The sequence below is a fragment of the Pleurodeles waltl genome, chromosome 5, assembly GCF_031143425.1.
Source record: "Pleurodeles waltl isolate 20211129_DDA chromosome 5, aPleWal1.hap1.20221129, whole genome shotgun sequence".
Classification (NCBI taxonomy): Eukaryota; Metazoa; Chordata; class Amphibia; order Caudata; family Salamandridae; genus Pleurodeles; species Pleurodeles waltl.
The window spans coordinates 650,944,649-650,969,218 of record NC_090444.1 but is presented as its reverse complement, the minus strand read 5'-3'; positions in this window follow the sequence as shown (position 1 = coordinate 650,969,218).

Here is a 24,570-nt window from a genome sequence, read left to right as displayed (position 1 = left end):
TCATCCCACTGTCCCACTTTGCAACCCTGTTCATATTGGAACTGCCCCAGCTCCACTTCCTATGCCCATATGGGCAATGCACCTGTGAGACTAATAGACTGGACTCTGCCATGGACATTCCTCCACCATCACCCCTCACCATTTTACCACCCCCTCCAATATTTACCACTTCAATAAACACCCTTGAAGCACAAAACAATCTGGAGTCAGTCTGTGATTTTGAAAATGTGTATTGGCAATTACAGTGACAAAATCCGTTCTTAAATGTAATGTTAACATACCTATGTCACACATCACACGTCCATGAGGAATGTAAGCAGATGACACACGTTGGTAACCACACCTGTGAAACCGTAATGGAAATGTACAACTCAGTTACCATATACTGGTTGAAATTGACAGACAGGATAGAGGTAGAAGTGGGAAAGTACTTGTAGTAGGCAGGAATGTATTCTCACCTGTGTGTCACTGGAAATATTGCTGGATAACTGAGTCCCTGTTGTCAATGTCTTCTTCCTCTGCTTCCTCCTCATCACTGTCCACAGGCTCCACAGCTGCCACAACACCGTCATATGGACCATCCTCCTGCAGAAAAGGCACCTGGCGTCGCAAAGCCAGATTGTGAAGCATACAGCAGGCGATAATGATCTGGCACACCTTCCTTGGTGAGTAGAGTAGGGAACCACCTGTCATATGGAGGCACCTGAACCTGGCCTTCAGGAGGCCAAAGGTGCGTTTGATCACCCTCCTAGTCCGCCCATGGGCCTCATTGCAACGTTCCTCTGCCCTGGTCCTGGGATTCCTCACTGGGGTCAGTAGCCATGACAGGTTGGGGTAACCAGAGTCCCCTAATAGCCACACACGGTGCCTCTGGAGTTGACCCATCACATAAGGGATGGTGCTATTCCACAGGATGTAGGCGTCATGCACAGAGCCAGAGAACATAGCATTTACCTGGGAGATGTACTGGTCTGCCAAACATATCATCTGTACATTCATCGAATGATAACTCTTCCGGTTCCTGTACACCTGTTCACTCCTGTGGAGGGGACCAGAGCTACATGGGTCCCATCAATGGCACCTATGATGTTGGGGATATGTCCAAGGGCATAGAAGTCACCTTTCACTGTAGCCAAATCCTCCACCTGAGGGAAAACGATGTAGCTCCGCATATGTTTCAGCAGGGCAGACAACACTCTGGTCAACACGTTGGAAAACATAGGCTGGGACATCCCTGATGCCATGGCCACTGTTGTTTGAAAGGACCCACTTGCAAGGAAATGGAGCACCTATAGCACATGCACTTGAGGGGGGATCCCTGTGGGATGGCAGATAGCTGACATCAGGTCAGGCTCCAATTGGGTACACAGTTCCTGGATTGTGGCACAGTCAAACCTGTAGGTGATGATTAAATGTCGCTCCTCCATTGTCAACAGGTCCACCAGCGGTCGGTACACCGGAGGATTCCGCCATCTCCTCACATGTCCCAGCTGACGGTGTCTAGGAACGACAACAGCGACCACAGGGTCAAATAACTCAGAGGTATGTACCCACAGTCTACACAGAACACGAAACATAATCCAAAAAGTTGTCTGTATGTGTGTTGAGTCCAGGCCTAGGTATGTGTGACGCAGTTGAAAATAAAGCCACGTGGGCCCCTGAAATGGCGGATGCCTGACCTCTAAACTGGGACAATGGGATGTGAGGTAACTGCGCGGGCGTTGTACACCGTCGCGGTAGGCGGTCGAAGACTACGGCGCAATGCTGCATTGGTTAACATTGGACCCTATGGGTCCTAGGATCCAATGACGAAGTGCACCGGCGGTGATGATACGCACCGCCGTGGACGTCACCACCGCGGACGTCATCGACATTTTCTATCTGTTGACTCACTCGATACCTGATCTTCGACAGGAGAGGACCTACACTGCAAGTGCTGCTGTGACCTCGGTCTGGAAGAGACAATGGCTCGTGCGTCTGGGGAAAGGGCCCCTGCCTTCACTGCTCAGGAGTTGGAGAAGCTTGTGGACGGGGTCCTCCCCCAGTACACGCTACTCTACGGTCCTCCAGACCAACAGGTGAGTACACAGGGAGCAAGTTGTATGGGCTATGCCTGTGTGGAGAGGGCTGGCTGTAAGAAGGAAGGGGGCAGAGTTCTGCGTGCATGAAGGACTATGAATGCATGTGCCACATGGCAAGGGTAGGGATGTGGGCCACTTAGTTAGACTGTGCTGTTGGTAATGACTTCTCTTCTTCCCCTGTACATTTCATGTAGGTCAGCGCCCACCAGAAGAAGGATATTTGGCGTGCCATCGCCAAGGACGTCCGGACCCTGGGGGTCCACCACAGACGGAGCACCCACTGCCGTAAAAGATGGGAGGAAATTCGCTGCTGGAGCAAGAAGATGGCGGAGGCTCAGCTGGGGATGGCCTCCCAACGTGGGAGGGGTGCCCATCGCACCATGACCCCCCTGATGTTCCGGATCCTGGTGGTGGCCTACCCTGAGTCGGATGGGCGCTTGAGGGCATCACAGCAGACACAAGGGGGTGAGTACAACATCATTTTGCGGACTTTGCACACAGTGAAGGTGTCTGGGTGGGGGAGGGGGGTGGGGGTTTTCCTAGGCCAGGGCGAGTTCCGTAGGCTAGGCCCCTCCGTAATGCAGGCCATGTGACACTCCACCCCACCTCTGTAGAGTGCCAAGTACAGGTATACATGCCCCTGTGTCATCTATGTGTGCTGATGTCCACCATAGCCATGTGGGCCATATCCCAGGAACTGCATCTGTAGAGCCCAACAGCGTGGCATAGTGCAGGGGGCTGCTGTGTCTGTATTGTCCGCCAACGGTAGCGGTAAGCCATGCACTCAACATGTCTTTCTTCTGTCGTTTCCCCCCCCTTTTTGTGCTCTCCCTGTTCTTGTGTGCATCAGTATCATCAGGCAGAGGTACAGTGGCACCGGAACACGAGGGAGCTGCATCCCACATGGCCATGGAGGGCCACACCACGGACTCTGAATACACCAGTGGGACGGAGGGCGAGGGGAACTTCACGGCAGTCACAGGATCAGCAACCAGCGACACGGACTCGCCCTCCGATGGGAGCTCCCTTGTGGTGGTGGCAAAATCTGTGCCCCCCACTTCTACAGGTACAGCTGCCACCCCCCCTACCAGCACTGCCCTCCCAGCAGCCCCTCAGCCTTCACCCCGTGCCCGCTCACCCAGGAGGGTGGGCATCACCTTCACCCCAGGCACCTCAGCCCCTGCCCCTGTCACCTCTGCTGCCCTCAGTGAGGAGGCCATTGACCTCCTCAGGTCACTCACTGTTGGGCAGTCTACCATTTTGAATGCCATCCAGGGTGTAGAAAGGGAATTGCAACACACAAATGCATTCCTGGAGGGCATTCATTCTGGTCAGGCTGCCCTTCATCGAACCCTGCAATCTCTGGCCTCAGCACTGAAGGCAGCCATTGTCCCTGTCTCTCGCCTCCCCCTCCAACTTCCTCCACCCAGACCCAATCCCCTGTACCCCAGCCTATCCCAAGCACACCATCAGGCCAGCCTGCACACACCTCAATATAAAAGGGAAGCTCAGGCAAACATAAGCACCACACATCCCACAGGCACTCACGCAAGCATCACCCACATACAGACACAGCAACATCCACTGCCTCCACTGTGTCCCCCTCGTCGTTGTCTCCCTCCTCCCTCCCATTGTCTTCTACACTCTCACCTGCATGCACTACCACTACAGCCACTAGGTCCCGCACCAGCACACCCACCAGCACACCCCTCTCACCTGCACTCACCACCCCCACTCCCATTTACACGTCCCCTGTGTCCTCTCCCAGTGTGTCGGTGACGCCCCCTCCCAAAGTACACAAACGCAGGCACACACCCACCCAACAGCCATCCACCTCACGACAGCCTCCAGCGCATGCACCTGCACCCAAAGCCACAAAAGTTACACCTCCTACAACCACCTCCTCTTCCTCCACTCCCAGACCCCCTCCAGCTACCTGTCCCAGTGTTCCTAAGAAACTTTTCCTGAGCAATCTTGACCTCTTTCCCACCACCCCCCCTCCAATTCATAGGTCCTGTACTAGCACCTCAGACAAAAAATCGCCAGTACCAGTGGTGCCTGTTAGAGGTATGTGGAGTGCACCGGGCACCAGGGCAGCCAGTGTGACACGGAGTCACAGCACAGCCAGTCTCCCCCCCTGTTAAGCACCAGAAGTTGGACAGTGCCCGGCGGGACAGAGGGAAGACTCCAGCCGCCAAAGCCGATCACAAGGGTCCCGGGGGGAATGTCCACTAAGCTGTGACTCCTCCCAAGGTGGGGAAGGGGCAGAAGAAGTCGCCAAAGTCTGGGAAGAGCAGCACGGCGGAGAAGACCGCCATCATTCCCGCTGCTCAGGAGGCCACCGCCATCCCCATCGTCACTGGCCAGGAGGCCACCGCCAGAGTCAGTGCCCAGGAGGGCAGCCCCATCGTCACTGGCCAGGAGGCCACCGCCAGAGTCAGTGCCCAGGAGGGCAGCCCCATCGTCACTGGCCAGCAGGCCACTGCCAGAGTCACTGCCCAGGAGGGCAGCCCCATCGTCACTGGCCAGGAGGCCACCGCCAGAGTCACTGCCCAGGAGGACCCGGCAGCCACAGCCCCGCTGGGCAATGAAGGACCGCCATGGCATGCACCGCTGAACAGGTCAGAAACTGCAAAGTCAAGCACCGCTGAACAGGGCACAGATCGCCATGGCAAGCACCGCTGGACAGGTCAGAAACTGCAAAGTCAAGCACCGCTGAACAGGGCACAGACCGCCATGGCAAGCACCGCTGAACAGGGCACAGACCGCCATGGCATGCACCGCTGAACAGGTCAGAAACTGCAAAGTCAAGCACCGCTGAACAGGGCAAGTACCGCTGAACAGGACACAGACCGCCATGGCAAGCACCGCTGGACAGGGCACAGACCGCCATGGCATGCACCACTGAACAGGTCAGAAACTGCAAAGTCAAGCACCGCTGAACAGGGCACAGACCACCATGGCAAGCACCGCTGAACAGGTCAGAAACTGCAAAGTCAAGCGCCGCTGAACAGGGCAAGCACCACTGAACAGGGCACAGACCGCCATGGCAAGCACCGCTGAACAGGGCACAGACCGCCATGGCATGCACCGCTGAACAGGTCAGAAACTGCAAAGTCAAGCACCGCTAGCCCATGTGCGACAGGGGCAGTGACGGAACTGGGACCGTCATGGGGAGAGAGATGCACTCTGGGCACCAGTCCCTCTCCAGAACCAGTGGAGAACAGCATCCACTCCGTCTGTCCTTGACAGGATGAAGCACTCTGGGCACCAGTCCCCCTCCAGAGCCAGTGGAGACATGCATCCACTACCTCAGTCCTTCAGAGGATGAAGCACTCTGGGCACCAGTCCCCCTCCAGAACCAGTGGTGAACAGCATCCACTCCGTCTGTCCTTCACAGGATGAAGCACTCTGGGCACCAGTCCCCCTCCAGAACCAGTGGTGAACAGCATCCACTCTGTCTGTCCTTAGCAGGATGAAGCACTCTGGGCACCAGTCCCCCTCCTGAACCAGTGGAGACTGTCATCCACTTGAGAGACAGTGGCTTTGCACTCCCCAGGATGGTACAGTGGGCAACCCACTCACTGTAGAGACTTGAGAGACTGTGGCTTTGCACTCCCCAGGATGGTACAGTGGGCAAACCACCCACTGTAGAGACTTGAGAGACTGTGGCTTTGCACTCCCCAGAATGGTACAGTGGGCAAACCACCCACTGTAGAGACTTGAGAGAATGTGGCTTTTCACTCCCCAGGATGGTACAGTGGGCAAGCCACCCACTGTAGAGACTTGAGAGACTGTGGCTTTGCACTCCCCAGGATACATCAATGGGCATGGAGCCCCCTCGTGGATCTGGCATGGTGCAGTCATCCGGCTGAGGTGCCCCCCTTCCCTTCCCCTTGAGGTGCCTGTTGTATTTCTATCTGATGCCCCGGCAGTGTTCTCTCTGCTTTGATCAGGTATCTGATGTGGGCCGTGCCCATGCATTTTGGGCCCAGTGGTCCACGGACATTGAATGATGCATTACCTGCACTACTAATCGTGATGTATATTTTGTGGAATGTGTATATATATCTGTATATATTTGGTTACTGTATTTTGATATATTACAATAGTTGCACTCATTTCCTTTTGTCTTTGCATTCTTCCGGGGGGTCTGGGGGTTGTTCCTGTATTGTTTGTATATGCATTGGTGTGTGTGTTGTAGTGGGTGAGGGTGGGGATGGGGGTGGGGGTTTTGTGTTGCGTGTGTGTGTCCCTGACTTTTGCCTCCCCCTCCCCTATGTCGTAGGTGCAGTACTTACCGTTGTCTTTGGCGCCGGCGTTGATGATGGTCGTACAGGAGCAGGAAGACCATCGCAGGGAGTATTTGGAGTTCCGGTTCCATGGTGTCCTCGTTCCTCGTGGAGTGTGTAGAGGTGACCGTTTTCCCTTTGAAATGGCGCTGTTTGTCTGTACCGCCGTGGCGGTCGGAGTGTTAAAGTGGCTGTCTTTGTTGGCGGTTTCCGCCACAGTCATAATTCCCTTTTTTTCTGCCGGCCTGTTTGCGGTCTTACCGACGCTTTAACACCGTCCGCCAGGGTTGTAATGACCCCCATTATTCATCATACATCTGACTGGATTTTATATCCAAATAGGGAGCTCATGATGAAATGGGGTTTGCCTGATAGCAGTATGTACAAACCTGTGCCAGAGTCCCAATCTTCCTAACTATGTATGCAGCATCTTTTGTGAGGCATGCAACCTCCATAAAGAGTTCAGGCAGATGTTCAGCATCCACCATGCCGCAAAGTAGGTGTTTTTCCCAGCTGTCAGCTGACTCTAGCCATTGTGCCGCATGGTGCAAGTGTGCATCAAAATAATACACGTCCAGCAGTGGGGCTTCCAACCTTCCCTCCTTCGTACCGTCCCGCCATGGTCAAAATGGCAACTCTACTTCATTTTCCCACTCACAAAAGAGAAATAAGTATAGAGTCCAGCTGCCTAATTAGTCTGTGAAGCATGATAGTCATGTACAGGCACCTTGGAAGCAAGACCATTTTGGCAATGGCTAAACGGCCCATCAAGGAGAGTGGTAAAGTATTCCAGGATAGAACCGATTTCCTCAAACCCTCAATTACCCTCCCAGATTAAGGTCAATCTGTAATTTGCAAGTGTGTGCAACTCTGATCCCTAAATATCGGAAATGGGATGTCTCCCATCGCAGACCCACATTAGGCAATTGCTCGAGCCGGATTGATGCCGAATAGCAAGGGGGAACACTAACAATTTGGCCCTATTGAGTCGTAGCCCAGATATGTTCCAGACTCTTCCAAAAACTGCAATAGTGCTGGCACAGCTTCACAAAGGTAGGACAAGTAGAACAGTGCATAATCTGCATATAACGAGATGACATCCAAGTTGGTCCCAGTTCGTATCTCCCATTTCTGCATCTCTCGTTGCGTCCATATCGCCAAGGGTTCTATCACTAATGCAAATAAAAGCGGGGAGAGCAGACAGCCTTCTCGAGTGCCATGACCCAGCGACCATGTTTCTGAAAGGTACCTTCACCCGGGCATGAGGCTCAGTGTATAGCAAGTTCATCCACCCACTAAACTGAGGACCAAATCCCATGATACACAGTACATCCAGGAGGTAGCCCTGGTTCAGGGTATCAAATGCTTTTTCCAAATCAATTGCTACTAGAGCCATTTCCTCCTGTCAATGTTGGACTTCATGAATCAATCTATGCAGGTTCAACCCGGTGCTACACCCCGTATGAATCTGCATTAGTCTTCATGCACCAGGGATGACATCTGTACTGATAGACAAGTAGCAAGCATTTACATAAACTTTTTGTGTCTGAGTTTACCATTGTGAAGGGTCTGTAGACGAATAGGTCAGGTTCATCTCCACCTGGTTTCAGAAACATGCATATTTCCACTCTTCCCATGAACTGTGTTAACATATCCATTTCACAGGCCTCTAAGAGGACCTCCAATAGCCACTGTGTCAGAGTTGCAGTAAACATTTGATAGTATTCAGTGGGAAGCCATCTCCACTGGGGGCCTTTGAGCACGGGAGTGCTCATAAGGCCACCCTAAGTTTCTCCAACGTCGGTGGGGTTTCCAAGTTCTCAACAACAACCGCTGGGTCCAATCTAGGGAGACCCACATCAGCCAAAAAGGAGGCACATGGATGCGCGATGATACTATAATTTGCTGCATAAACTTGCTGTAGGTGTTGCTGAAATGAGTGAAATATACCTACCCTAGATGTGATCCTATCCCCCTCAATAGAGCTTAAGTGGGATGGCACTGGCGTAGTGTGTATTTGTCAAGTCGGTCCCAGAGATTGCCCAGTTGTCTATGACTCCGAGCCTCCTGTCTGTGTAGGTCCAATGTGGCTGGGAGAGCCCCCTGTATTCTAGTCAGTTCCGTCTCCTCACTTCATATATCAGCCCAAAGCTGCCAACGTACACCACATGAAAGGCCCGAACAGGCGCCCCTCACAACCACCTTGCGTGCTTCCCACTCCATTGACCCATGTGTGGTGGATCCCTAATTCGTGTCCAAATATTCAGTGAGGGCTTTTTCCAAGGTCTCACAGCCCACTGCATCTTCAAGAATGTCTGTCAGCTACTGCCACTTCCTCCCGAGTCGGGACAAATCCCCCCAGACAAACCTACAAGATTCCAGGGAGTGATCAGATAAAAAACAGGCTAAATGAGTGACCTCAATATCCTCAAAAGAACCCACCACCAGTACTCTGTCCAGTATGCTGTGAGTGTTGTGAGTTAAGGAGTTACATGGGAATGTCCGCTTTGTGGGGTGGGACAGTCTCCACACATCATATAATCCTAGGTTCTGCATCATGTCGGAGAGGGCTTTAGTCATATTAGGCTTTGTCCCCAACTTGGGTGGTGTTCTGTCAGGACACAGTTGAAGTCACCCAACCAGATCATGGGTGAGTTGAGGACAGGGAAGATCAGGTCATGCATGGCGTAAAAGAACCCAGAGTCATCATTATTGGGCATGTGTGTATTTAGTAAAGATACCTTCATGCCATCCAGTTTGCCCTGCAAAAGGTCATATTGGTCATTTATGTCAACCTCCATGTATGAGAGGTAGAACGGGACACCAAGGGCCACACAAATCAGGGTGTCTCAGGCATGTGTTAAATAGGAGGAATGATGCATTTGTCCCATCCATTTTTTAGCTAGCTGTAGTGTCCCTGCATCATCCAGGTGTGTTTCTTGGAAGCAAGCAATGTGTATTTTATGTCTTTTGAAAAATTTAAGGAATCTATGGTGGTCATTATGACATTGACAGTGAGGCGGCAGCCACGCCGGCGATGGCGGTAGTACCGTCGCCAGGCTGGCGGTATTGGGCGCCAAATAATGACCATGCCGGTGATCCCTTCCATAGACAGCCAATGTACCACCCCAACCGCCAGTAGGGTATGACCACTGAACACAGCGGTATCCACCTACAAGCAGGCAGAAGACAAGGATCTGCCCACCATATTATGATTTAGCACACCGCCAGGATTTTCGGGGCATTGTACCAGATTTACATCTATGGATACCGTCTCGATTTGGTGCTCTAAGGCAGTACGAGAACCTTGCATAGCAGCTAATAATTCCACCCTTGACGGTTCAACGAAAGAGTCAACTTCCACACTCCCACACGCAACCTCCGATCAGCCGATCTCACCCTAGCCACAGTCCCCCGCATCCAATGCACCACCACAGGGGGCAGGTCTTTCTCCTAACTTGCCCCCAAAACCTGTAAACTCCCTCCCCACTGACCTTCACAAAACCAAAGACCTCCTGGTCTTCAGAAAGAACCTCAAGACATGGTTGTTTGATCAGTGACCCTACCTACCCCCGTCTTCCATTCCCCCCCCCCTCCAGCGCCTTGAGACCCTCACAGGTGAGTAGCGAGCTCTACAAATGTTTTTGATTGATTGATTGCTGTTGCCTCTGGTGTATCTCCCATTTTAGGCATACCTGACTGTCTTGTCAATCTTTGAGTGGATTCTCGAGGCATGGTATATTTTATGATGGTGTTTGAGGCATGTGAACGTGATCATTTATCTTTTCCCATGTTGTCCTCTTGATGTGATATTATAAGTTGTTGCAAGAAGGCCTGGTAAGGGGGGGTCCCTAGGATTCTGTCTGGAAACCCTGTGTATGCAACCTCAATAGGAGAGTCTTCCCACAAGCATCAGATGTGGGTCCAAGGCAGGGCCTTCCTCATCATATCCACCTTGCTGAATAAGGCCCAGCTTCTAGGTGGTCCCAGGATGCACCTCAAGCCCTAGGATTCATCCTGGACTCCTCACTATCTATGACCCAGCACGTCAACGCCATCTCCTCTTCCTGCTTCAACGCCCTCTGCATGCTCCGGAATATCTACAACTGGATCCCCATGGAAACCAGAAGAACAGTCACCCAAGTCCTCTTAAGCAGCAAACTGGACTACGGCAATGCCCTCTACGCAGGAACGACGGCCAAACTCCAGAAAAGGCAGCAACGCATCCACAATGGCTCTGCACGCTTCATCCTGAACATCCCCTGCCACTGCCACATCACAGGCCACCTGAGAGACCTGCACTGGCTCACGGTCAACAAGAGAATCACCTTCAAACTCCTCACCCATGCTCACAAAGCACTGCACCGGACCAGAATACCTCAACAGACGGCTCTCCTTCTACACCCCGACCTGGCAGCTCCGCTCCGCCGACCTCGTCCTCGCAACCACCCCATGCATCTGCAAAACTACAACCGGCAGTAGATCATTCTTGCACTTCGCCACCAAGATGTGGAATACTCTTCCAACCCACCTGCGTCAGAGCAGTAGCAGCACCCCTCTCCCTCCCCAGCACCTTGAGACCGTCATGGGTGAGTAGTGCACTTTACAAATTCCTTGATTGATTGATTGATTTATTTAAGGGGGAGCCAAGCGAAATGCAGCAATAAGATCCAGCCCTGTAGGTTCAGGACTGTCCCTGTTGATAATGAGGGTCTTATAGCCTGTTGATGAGCCTTCTGTATGAACAAGAACATTTTCAGTACTATTTTTCAGGTTATGATTAGGGTTCCCAGTTTATGTTATTTATTTTTTCAAAATTTTTATCTGTATTTATCCATATTTAATTTTTGCTCATTTGTTCTGTGTGTTTGTGTTTAAAATACTGTATAAATGAAGCTGCAATAGGTTAGTTTCCACATTTATGTAGCTGATAAACGTATACTTGCATGTGAATGTCCAAAAGGTTTCAGTAGTATACAGTGCAATAACATTATCTGAAAAGACTTGGGGCCATATTTATACTTTTCGACGCACAACTGCGCCAACGCAGTTGTGCGTCAAAAAATGTAACGCCGGCTAACGCCATTCTGAAGCACCATGCGGGCGCCGTATTTATTCAATGACATTAGCCGGCGTTAGCCGGCGCTGCGGAGTGGTGTGCGTCAAAAAAAATGACACACACCAGGCAGCGCCGGCGTAGGGGAAAATGGAGCTTGGGCGTCAAAAAATGGGGCAAGTCAGGCTGAGGCAAAATTATCGCCTCAACCCGATTTGCGCCATTTTATTTCGACGCCCAGACGCCATTAAGATGACTCCTGTCTTGGCAAAGACAGGAGTATTGCCCCCTTGCCCAATGGCCATGCCCAGGGGACTTCTGTCCCCTGGGCATGGTCATTGGGCATAGTGGCATGTAGGGGGGCCCAAATCAGGCCCCCCTATGCCACTAAAAAAAAAATATATATATACTTACCAGCACTTGGCAGGGGGTGTCCCTGGGGGCATGGGAGGGCACCTCTGGGCTCCTTCCGAGCCCACAGGTCCCTTAACGCCTGCCCTGAGCAGGCGTTAAAAAATTACGCTAACGCGGGTACACGTCATTTTTTTTGACCCGCCCACTCCCGGGCGTCATTTTTGCCCGGGAGTGTAAATACGGCGCACATGCCTCGGAGTCATTTTTTAGAAGGGAACGCCTACCTTGCATATGATTAACGCAAGGTAGGTGTCCACGCTAAAAAATGACGCAAACTACATGAACTTTGGCGCTAGACGCGTCTAACGCCAAAGTATAAATATGGAGTTTGTTGTGCGTCGAATTTGCGTAAAAAAAACGACGCAAATCCGGTGCAAACAGAGTATAAATATGGCCCTTGTATTGTAGAATAGCATTAATAATTGTAGATCTACACATAATTAAACTTAATTAGAAAAAATCTATTGTCCTTTTTCATCTCTCCTACTCTTAATCTGTACACCTACAGTTCTGGCACTTGTGATTAACAGTAGAAAAAAACACCAGAAGAAGGCTTATTTTCAGCATTTTACATATTTAAAATAAATACAGACAGAAAAATAGTTTCTGTCTGTATTTATCTGTAAAAACTGGAAGCCCTAATTCTCAAAAGTTCCTATTCTTAAACAATTTAACAAAAACCCCAAAGCAAAGAACACAGAAAAATTTGAAGGATTCATGAAACCTATCATGTTAAAATCAAAAAGTTCAAAAGAACCATAAAAGTCACACAGATACACAGTGAGACAAAAACATAAAGGATAAAATACATTATAATAAAAAAACAAATACCATACTTGAAACCAATAAAAAATAAGTTAAAAACAAAATCAAAAAGCAATATGGCTCAATATCTGGAACATATCTTCAGGGCAATGAAAATATAATTTAGGGCAGCATAAATAACTGATTTGTTCCCCAACTGATATAAATAAGTGAAAGCAGGAATGTGCAATATTATTTCAGATGCATTCAAAAGTTGATGCAAAAACTGCAGTTTCTGAGACATACAAAATGTGCAAAATAACAAAAAGTGCATAGTGCTTTGCACAGTTGGAATTTCACAATGACAGTGGGGAAGAGTTGAAAACCATATGTCTTTTACAGGAAAGGCCAGCAAACAATGAATAGTTTGAAACCGAATCCTTGTTAACAAGAACTTATGTCTCTCATTGGTAATTATTTGTAAATAAATAGCCAGATGAGGCGAGGGTTCATAAAAAAGATGTCCTGTTTCCCCAAAGTATTGTGTAAAGAGCCCTTCTGCATCACTTAAAAGGATGACAGCCAAGCTATTGGGGTCTTGGAAAAAAGCAGGAGAGCCCATCCTTTCAAAACTAGTTTTAATATATTTGAGCCATGGAATTTCTAAAGTTATCTAATTTCAGGCAATCCATTAGTATTGCTTTTCAGAGCTCGGCTTCTGGGTTTTTCCAAATTCTGTTCCACAGTAGCATGTACTGTAGCTTAACAAGATCTTCAACATAAGAAAGCCCAACCTCTTCATGGCAAAAGGACCCTGGAATAGACTGTGAAACTGCAAGCAGTCTTCTTAAAAACCAAACGTATTTTCCACAATTTGCAGTACTTTTCAATTTACATACCCCCAAACTCCGGCACCAAACATAGCAATGGAAATACATTTACTTTTGAAGATATAAAGGATCTCTTGGCTTATGACCCAAATTTCGAGAAAATCTAAAAACTGCATCAATTGTCCACTGAAATTGGTCAATTCTAACGCTCAATAAAAACTTCCAGCTTAAATCTACATCAATTAGGATACTCAAGTGTGAAACATGGAGAGTTTTCTTGATTTCTTCATCATTCAGTAAGACTTTTCTAGACTTTGATCATTTAGGTCCACATTTCATTTGAATGGACTTTGCATGGTTTGTCTTAAGTCCTAGACTAGTCATTTCAAGTATGTCAATCTTTGGAATGTCTTTCCCGGCCTTTATCATAACCTCTACCAGGGAATTAATATAAAATAAAAATGAAAAGGTGCCAAAACACACGCTTGTCTAACCCCAGGTACTGACGGAAAATCTTCAGAGAGCTCCCCAGGTCTACTATAGCGGACCCTTGCTGTAGTGTAAGAATGGAGCCTACTGAGCAGAGAATTTATTGCAATATCTACACCTAGCTTCAGCATTATTGCCCATAAGTTTAGGTGATCTACAGTTTCAAGAGCTGGTGTTAAGACCATAAAAGCAAAATGGACACACCCTTTCTTGACCTTCATATATTTCTGCACAATTAAACAGAGTTTCAATGACTGTTCAACTGTCCCCAAGCCTGGCCTAAACCCAAACTGCAGCTCTGAGAGCCCAAGCTTCTCTGTTGCGCACATTTGCAATGTGGACAGTATTACTCCTCCTAGAATCTTCCCTCTACTGTGTATGAGCGATATTGGGCGGAAGCAGGAGGGTTGACTCTTGTCCCCTTTTTTAAATATGGGTGTAATTGTAGCTTTCTGCCAAGTTTTAACCAATTCTGCACTTCTTATGACACTAGTTAATAATGGAGCCCAAAATTGTGGGAAGGATTTAAACACGTCTGATTGAATTGTATCCGGTCCTGGGCCTTTCCCTGAAAGACAGACCTCAATAACTAGCATTACATCGGGCACTGTCATTGAATCGCGTAAATCCAATTTAGCACTCCAGTCACAGGTGACTTCTTTCCCAAAGCCTACATTAGTGGGGCGTTCTTTGGGGCAAAAGATTTTGGAAAAGTTAGCTACCCACTCTTTACAATTCAACTTTTGACAGGGCCTCACCTAGGAGGTTAAGCAAGTTTACAACTTGCCAGAAAAGGCGCAAATCTTTCGCCTCGTTGCAGTTCTTAAATCATTTCAGGCCTTTTCCCTAAGTTCAAACTTTCTTCTCATGGTTGCCTCTTTATAAATTTTCCTTGCTTGAACTACTTCAGATTGAATACAAAGGGTTTTCTTTAAGGCTTTCATTAAAGACCTATTTAGAGCACACACTATTAAACCATCTCGGGCTATCCTTAATTTTTGGAGTGCCTTTTGTTCATTTAGCAGCCACATAAATAATGAGCCTATTAAATGCAATTATTACTTAGGCCAGATCAACGTCCTTCTGCAAAATTTTAGCAATGTCCACTTGATTATGCAATAGAAAATCTCTATGAAAGGCATCTTTATCTATCCTCTCCCATTTGACACTCAGGCCTTTTTTACTACTATACTTTATTCAGTACTGAAGATTTTTCTGCTTAGTCTTGGGCAGTTTTAGCTTCAGCTCTATCATAAGCGGGTGGTGGTCACTAAGGCATGAAGCCATGACTTTACATCCCACAAGTACCAGAATTGAATCCTTTGAGATGAGGACATGATCAATAATGGAATCTGAGCTGGGACCCAAATAAGTTGGAATCTTGGGTATAGTCAAATAATTATAATACAAGGCTGACACCAAGTAATTTGCAAAAATGACCCTACATAGGGCATCACCATAAGGTGTATGTTTAAAATGCATAAGAGGTTGACTACATTCATCACACTTTCCACATACTAAGTCCTCACCAAATGCACACATCTCAAAATTAAAATGTCCCACCCAAATGATAACTACCTCCTTTACGTGGGAGGTCAATATCCTGTGCAGAACATCTTCCAGTTCATCCACTATTTTGGTCTCTGACTGATCAAGGATATTGTAGTAAAAATTTACCAAAACCAGATCAAACAGTTTACCTGTCGTTAGCACAAGGACTTAATAAAATGGGGAAATGGCCCATTCATATACAGTACTTGCCACCATAGAGACTGATACAAAAATAGCCAAACCTCCCTTGGCCCAACCCAAGTTGGAAAGAATGGCTGGCACATGATATGTCACAAACCCATTTATAAGAGGTGGAGTTACTTGCCATATCTCTTCGCAACAAATTATATGAAAATGTTCTACCACATCCAGCCACTCCGGGACCTCCTTTTTTGGGTGGAGGCCAGCCACGTTCCATGAGATTAAACCCAAACATCCAACCTGCATAATAAAAGTCTCAGAAGTTAAGGGCAGAATTGGGAAATTGTTCACATTCTCTAATTGAGATTCCCTGTGTAGTAGTCAGTTTTGTTGCTCCAGGGAAGGCAAAACACCAAATCTATTGGAAAATGGCAGCAGTGAGTTATAGTGTGGAAGGCGAGGTGCCAGCTCACTCCTTGCTGCACCTAAACAAGGACCATTTTTACCACGGGCAGTCAGCCTATAAAACACATGACGATAAAAAAAAAGCCCAGCGGAAGCGCTCTAATGCCTGACAAATCATGGGCTGTACAGTTAAGAGACTATAAAAGAGCCCTGACTAAAATAGGCCTTCTAAAATTGATTATCACACAGTCATCTTGCAAGCGTTTATAGCAAGGGCCAACCCCGAGGCCCATCTTACAGAGATAATTTCTTTTGAAAAATTGCAAGACCAACTTGAGTATTTCCGCAACCACTATAAAACCTTATTATTCGGGAAGGCATAAGATTCAGACCTTGGAAATTTTTTCAAAACAATAACCTATGGTGTATACTCTGGTGGAAAATGTGGACAATTTTCACTAAATTCATTACAACATCCACCTTCTGAAGACCCTGATCGCCTGCCATAGAAGTCTCTCAAATGGATTGGTGGTCCCTAGGGCTTCTGTCGGCCAGGCAATTGTGAATTACAGTTAGAGTAGACACCAGATTTCACTGTGGCATGATTAATTCCGGAATCAGCTTCTCCAGGATAAGTGTTAATTGGAGCAATAAAATGTCATCATGCCCATTCTCCACGACCTCTGTACCTGCTTTGGAAGTCATAAGAGGAGTGGCAGGGGGCAGAGGAAATCACCTGGGAACTAAATGCCGAGCGCTCACCACATTGGAGACCCTTGCATGAGAGCCTATTAATCTCAGCCTCTATTACTGTTAGTCACTCCCCTTACATTCAGGGCCATAAATAAAGAATCACAGAGGAAATCCAACTTCAAACCCATCTTTTTCGCCTCCCACGCCATAGAGACTTTCTTTCTCAGTGACCAAGTGGCAATAACACGTGGACATTTAGATTTGGCCACAGGTTCAAGCCTCTTTCTTTTTCCTGCCTCCCCCTGTTCAGTTAAGGTGACCACTGTAGCATCTCACTCCAAAGGCTTTGGGGCCGGATGCAGCCAAGGGACATCGATAATCTTCAAGGAGGAATGATCCTGAGCTGTGCCATCCTGACCCTCAGTCAAGGGAACAAAAGAACCAAGTTCCACGTCAAAAGAAGGGGACACTTCAAGTGAAATTGGACAGGGTGCTGGAGGAGAGGAAAGTGAGAGCTATCACTCTGCCAAAACTATTTCTTTATTTATGATATCCACCACACATGTCAGAAAGACATCCATAGATGTAGGAGTACTGGGTGCTAAGCCACAATCTTGTGGTTTACACTTTCCTATATTAACAACCCCAAAGCAGAACTGAATCCTTACATTATAGAACAAAGAAATTGAGGGAAAAGGGGGAAGAGTCACATCTAAGTTCAAAGAGTTCAAGCAATAATTCTCCCTCTATTGACAGCCAGTCAGTCAAGCCCCTGCCCTATAAACATGGGAAATATAAAAAGCTCTTTGTCTGGACTAGATCTTAAGAGAGTTGTGACGACTTACTGTTCTTGCCCCAAAACCAAGGGGGCCCTGCGCGGATGGGCGCAGCCGGGCCTGCTCTTGGCCTGGTCTTCGCCCAGGCATGTCCCACACCACGGGGGCCTTAGAGCGCTATATAACACAACACTTTAGCTGGTTCCACCTCTCAGGGCACACAGACTCCAGTGGGACGAAGTCCAACCCCAGGAGAAACGGCAATACCACCAACACAGTCCCACGCCGCAGGGGCCTTGGAATACTATATAGCGCAACACTTCAGCTGGCTCCTCCTCTCAGGGCACACAGACTCCTGGGAGACAAAGTCCCACCCCGGGAAAAACAGCAATACCGCCAACACAGTCCCACCTATCATGTCATTAGATAATGTTTATGCTCACCAAAACAACCCGATGTGCTATGACAGGAGTTGAAAAGGACTTTCTGAATTTAGTTGAAGACAGAAGAAGAGGGATGAAGTCTAAGGCAGAGAAAGTTAAAGTTGAACATCATTGGGAACAAGAAGAAGTTGAACATTTAGGTGCAGGAAATCAAGCTGCCTTAACACTAGGAAAACTGTGCATATCTACGGAGAGATCTACAACTGACACAAGATTTATGAGGAAAAGTGGGTGCGACCACACCTTCGAAGCTAGAAACGTTTGGACTTTTATGTTGTCAGGAGTGTTTTGAGTGGGTCTATGAGTCCCAGGAGTCTGTGGGGCCCAGGAGGAAGCCCTACCAACCACCTGCACCTGCTGCTGCTCTCACCAGCATTAAATAGTGCATCACCTGGACCCACATCATGGGACGTGCCCAGGTTCTGCCTGGCGAAGAATGGGGCCAAAAGCGGGCCTGTCTGCGCCTGTCAGAGCCACCCGGAAGAGGCTGAGCTCGGCTACTATTCTTATAACCTCTGCTGAGACCTTTTTTCCCCATACGTATTTGGATCTTGATATCTGCTGAGGGTTGCACTCTGCCACAACTGATTACTGTTGTTGGTAACAGTCTATTTGGGACACAAGCAGTTAGCAGCATGGGCAAGTGTAAATTATCTGGGGCTAAGAATTGTACAAACACACATCCACCCCTTGGCACCACCCTGGATTTGTTTTACCTTGTGCTGTTGTTATTCTGTATCTCTACAGCATGTTTTTGAGATGTGTTTATATTTACCAGATTGCTATTTTGTAATAAAATCCTAAACTGTTTTAAGATTTGGGTTCTTATTGCGTGACTGAACTGGCTACACTGTAAATCAGTGGTCTTCAAACGTTTTAGTGCCGCACCCCCTCCCCCCCAAGTGGGAAAAAAAATCATTGGGCCTCCCTCAGAAATGTTTCAGAATTATTCTATAAGTTGGCAGTGTATAAACATGTTTAGGCTTATTGAAACATTGCAGGTAAGTTCAATTACCGTTTTTAAAAATGCAATCAAATACATGCCCTACTAACATGTAAAATTATCCACAGCGTGATTAGAAATGAGGGTGGGGCTTTTGTAGAATATTGGAGCTCCTTTCCTTTTGATGCATACACCCAGCTAGGATTTAAATGACAAAAGATACTAGTGATGGCCAATTACAGAGCAGTTTACTGCTGCTTATTATTTCCCTGCTTAAAACAAAGCTTTAAGCTTCTTTTGGCCAGAGCCTGGGCCCCCCCTGGGATCACTTAGGGCTCCCCTAGGGGGTCCCGCACCCCAGTTTGAAGACCCCTGCTGTAAATAGATGTTGATTTGGTTGAGAGCTAACTCCCAACATATTTTCCTTCGGCGAAACAAGTTCAACAATGTAGCACTTACAACAATGATATTAGTAAGAACTTGAATATATTAGGAACATTATTGATGTGAAAGAAGACTTATATGAGCCAGAAGCAACAGGTGCATGTAAAGCTTTTGGGAATGGAGTTGTTTCTGTTGGCAGATAGTTTAGAAATCTAGGGAGTTGAATTGTTGGAAGCATCTTGAGACCTCTGTTGATAATTGCTTTTTGTAGTTAATTTTATTTGGACTCTACAGGGGATACAAAAGAGTACAGATGAAGAAAGGAGTAAAGAGGAGTAGAGCAGACATAAAACTTGAAACTAGATGAAGCAGATGTTATGATGACATGAAGTATCTGAAGATCTTTCCTGGACCAACCTATGAGTTTTTCAATGGTCTATTTTATAAGAGGTTACAATCCAGTGTGATGGCTTGTTTCGCCATCAGAAGAGGGATTAGTGCAGCGTAAATTTTGTCTCTACCCCTTATGTCACGTGTTTAGCAGTTACAGTTATCTCAATTAATAATAACTCATGCCCTAAGGTAACTGTGACTGAAGCCCCCACAATTCATAGCTGTGTCGTCAATTATGTCATTTTATATATTGCAATTGGTGCAGCATAAATGTTGGCTCCACCCCTGATGTCACAACTTCAATCTATATGCACAAGTAATATGACATACAGGCCCTCGTTATGAGTTTGGCAGTCCTTTGGCAAGACTGCTGCGGTTGCGGGTCCCAAAAAAAAACAAAAAACTGTGTTGTCGGTATCCCGCCCGCCATATTAAGAGTCCACAATGAAGACCACCAAAATACAGCCACAAATCCAACACCGCCAGGACGACCAAGGGCGGGATTATAGGCAGTCCCACCACCAGCACCACCATGCCAAACTCATTCTGCCCTCCAGATTACGACCCACAAATCAGCACGGCGATCATTGCACGGCAGAAAACCATTGGTGGTGCAAACTGCCACAATGAAAAACTCATCTCCACCAGAACACAGCACCACATTGGACAGTACGAATTCCCCACAACTGAGACACATACATGAACTACAAACACCTGCTCACTGCACTATATACACACCCCCTCTCACAACCCCACAATCCTTTGCAACCACAAATACCTACACAGACAGCGAGGAGAACATCAACGGAGGACACTGCCTGTCAATATCATAGGCACCATCACACTTCACACACATCACGCACCACACAACTGCACAAGCAACACAATACACACATCGCAACTGCACACAAAAGCTGGATACCACCAGCACATACGACCAAACACTCCCCACCCCACCAGCCACCCTACACTGCACCCTTGCACACAACACACACCACCACCACAACATAACTACCATGTCACATCAAAAGCACCCACGCTTCGCAATGAGCTGAGGGTCATGGTCAATGAAATTGTCAGGGTGGATCCACAACTTTTTGGAGCACAGGTCCAGCAAACATCCATAGGCAGGAAAATGGAGTTATGGCAGCGAATTGTCGACATGGTGAACTAATTGGGCAACCATCCACGCACAAGGGAGGACATCCAGAAGAGGTGGAACAACCTATGAGGGAAGGTGCATTCCGTACCATCACAACACCAAATTGCCATACAGAAGACTGGCAGTGGGCCCCCACCTGCTTCCCCCGAGTTCGCAACATCGGAGGAGAAGGTCTTGGCAATACTGCATTCTGAGGGCCTGACAGGACTACCCAAAGGACTGGAGTCTAGTAGGTAACTAACACTCCCCTGGCACCAAGTACTACTCCCCAGCATGCCTCCCCACCATCCTATCACTCCCCAAGTCACCCTATCTACCAGTCCACCTCACAACCAATCACCTCACACCCCTCACTTCAGACAGAACACAACACCACATTGGACAGTTCGAATACCCCACACCTGACACACATACACACACCTGACATACCTACTCACTGCACTATATAACACACCCCCACGCAACCCACAACCCTTTGGTACCAAAACAACATTCACAGACATCGAGGACCCATTAGATTAATGACTTTGCACTTGTACACCATAGACACATATACACTTCACACACAGCACACACCACACAACTGCACAAACAACACTATAGACACAATACAACTATACACAAACATCACAACTGACCATCACACACAATGATACACCCCCACCACACCAAGCACCCTACACTGCACCCTTACACACACAACACCCACCCCCACCCACAACAGAACCACCACCATGTCCTGACAAAAGCACCCACGCTTCACAGACGATGAGTTGAGGGTCATGGTCGATGAAATTGTCATGGTAGAGCCACAACTGTTTGGAGCACAGCTCCAGCAAACCTCCATTGCCAGGAAAATGGAGTTATGGCAGAGAATTGTCAACAGGGTGAACTCAGTAGGCAACCATCCACACACAAGGGACAACATCAGGAAGAGGTGGAACGACCTTAGGGGGAAGGTGCTTTCCATGGCATCACATCATCAGGTTGCCGTGCAGAAGACCGCCAGTGGGCCCCTCCCTTCCCCAGTGTTCACATTGTGGGAGGAGAAGGTCTCGGACATCCTGCAATCAGAGGGCCTGACTGGAATACCCAGAGAACTGGACTTTGGTAAGTAACTACCACTCCCCTGGCACACATTCGTCCTGTCCAGCCTGCTTCCTCACCACCCAAACACTCCTCAATTCACTCTATCTCCCACTACACCTCCCACCTAATCACCTAAAGCCCTCGCCCTGCATGCCACACCACCACCCAGCCACAATGCCCACACAGTCCCTCCCAAGGGCACGGATAGCACTGCCAACAACAATGACTACAAATCCCACAATGCACTAGCCTATCTTAAAAAAACCTGCTATGTCCACTGCACAGTACAACTCCTGCATGTATAACTACTGCATCTGCTACACCAACTGGATGCTTCATCTGAGGACCAACACATGCCAATGACAGAAGTGAAATACCCATTCCTCAAACCCCAATGGAATAGGGGACCTAGTCCCATATTTATACTTTTTTGCACTGCATTTGCTTTTGCTTTTGACGCAAAAGTGGTGCAAACTTACAAAACAATTGTATTTTGTAAGTTTGCACCACTTTTTCGTCAAAAAGCGGCACAAATGCGGTGCAAAAAAAGTATAAATATGGGCCTTACTCTACAATCCACTATCCACAAACAATGTCTCCAGTGCTGTATCCGTCATTGCCATAGCTGGGAATCAAGTCAAGCCACTGTATGCATCAGACAAAGAGACAACCAATCACACCTCCACCAGGTAACACTCTTCCACTCCATCCACAGGTGCCCCTGCCACTGCCACCATGGAGATGGTGCCAGAGAATGCAAGCCCTTCCCAGGATGAAGGCCCCAGTGACGACTACGCCTCAGGATGTCTGGACATTGACGACTTACCTGGCCCATCAGGTACACCTGGCCAGACCACCACTCCCAGCCTCACCCTGTCCGCAACCAACCCTCCCCCACCTTGTTGCAATAATAGCACAGCCCACCCCTCATCCCCAAACCTGTGTCACAAGGACTGGTCAATCCATCCAGGCATCCAGCTGGACCAGATGCCAAACCAAACCCACTGCCAGGAAGTGACTCTCTCATGAACATTCTCCCTTGTGTGCCACTGACACACCCTGTTGACTGTTCAATGTAATTTCTCCAATTTACCTATGGCCCTTGGACATTGGACCTGCACTACCTACAGCTAGGCCATCCACTCTGATGATTTCATCCACCATGACCCCACTCTTCAACTATTGAACAAAATATGCACAATAAACATTGTAGATCACAGCAAATGCATTTGTCTCTTTGTTGTGTTATGTACAAATGTGTGTTCAGCTAAATGTCATGTGTAGTTATACCCCTCAACCAACAGCCAGTGCAAATTACAGTACAGGGAGGCATCCTCTGCAGGGGACCTAGTACATCAGAGATGTCACATAGTCAGTTGAAAGAAAGACAGTAGTCCAGCCACACATTAGAGTAGATCCAGTAATCAAATATGAAAAAAGCACAACACAGGGATACAAAGCTGGATGTGAGGCATAGTAGCACCCTAAGCACATATGCAGTCCATCATTGTGGTGGCCATTGTGGATTGGCAAGGCAACAGGTCACAACTGATTACACTTCTACATCAACAAGAACAATAAGTACATGACTAAATAGCTGTAGCTGACAGCTGTAATGGGCTCAACTCAACAACTTCAACTGTTAGCAAAGGCAACTTTATATGAATGGCTCAGGCAACTGCTAGGAGAGGAAAGGATACACCGTATGCAGTCCATAGCTGGACTTACATCTGAACATGAGATGACAGAACATATAGCACACTACAGGACTGTTCTCAGAAGATGGTTACCTAGCAGCCTGCATAGGGGACATATGGCTGAGTTGACACCAATTACACTGTTCCTGACATCCAATCAGTCGTCTATCACCACCCACACATAGGAATGGGTAAATGGTACATTTGCAATGATGTAAATTGCCAGGAGGGGCATTGTCATTAATCCAAGTGAAAGTATATCACCTGCTACAACACACACAACATATCTGTATGTCACTAGAAGTACTGATTGATCAGCTCCATCCTAGATTGTGGTGCACCATCCTCATCTGCCTCCTCATCACTTTCCATGTGACCATCACCACCTACTGGTCCAGCAGCCATCTCCTCATGTGCAAGTATTTGGATGTGATGTTGTAGGGCCATTGTGGAGACTGTAGAAGAGGGCACCTCCAGAGACATGGAGACTCCGGAATCGTGCCTTAAGTAGGCCAAAAGTATTTTCCGTCATACCCCTCTTCCTGCCGTGGGCCTCATTGTAACATGTCTTGGCATCCGTGGCAGTGAATCTCACTGGTGTTAACAGACAGAGCAGGTTAGGATAGCCTGAGTCACCTGTACGAATAAAGGCAGGACATGTTACAAGCCAGGGACAGCCACAGAGAAGAATGTGTTGACAGGTGCTACAACAGAGACACACATCTATATTGATACCTACCAATGAGCCAAGCTTTTTCTCTCTGTAGATGTGCCATCATGTGTGGGACATTGCAGTTCCTCATTATGTAGGCATCATACAAAGATCCTGGAAACTTGGCAGTCACTTGGGAGATGTACTGGTCCACCAAACACACCACTTGCACGTTAATAGAGTGAAAGATTTTCCGGTTCCTATATACTTGTTTGTTTACAGTGGGAGGAACCAAAGCAATATGGGTGCCATCAATTGCTCCTATGCCGTGAGGA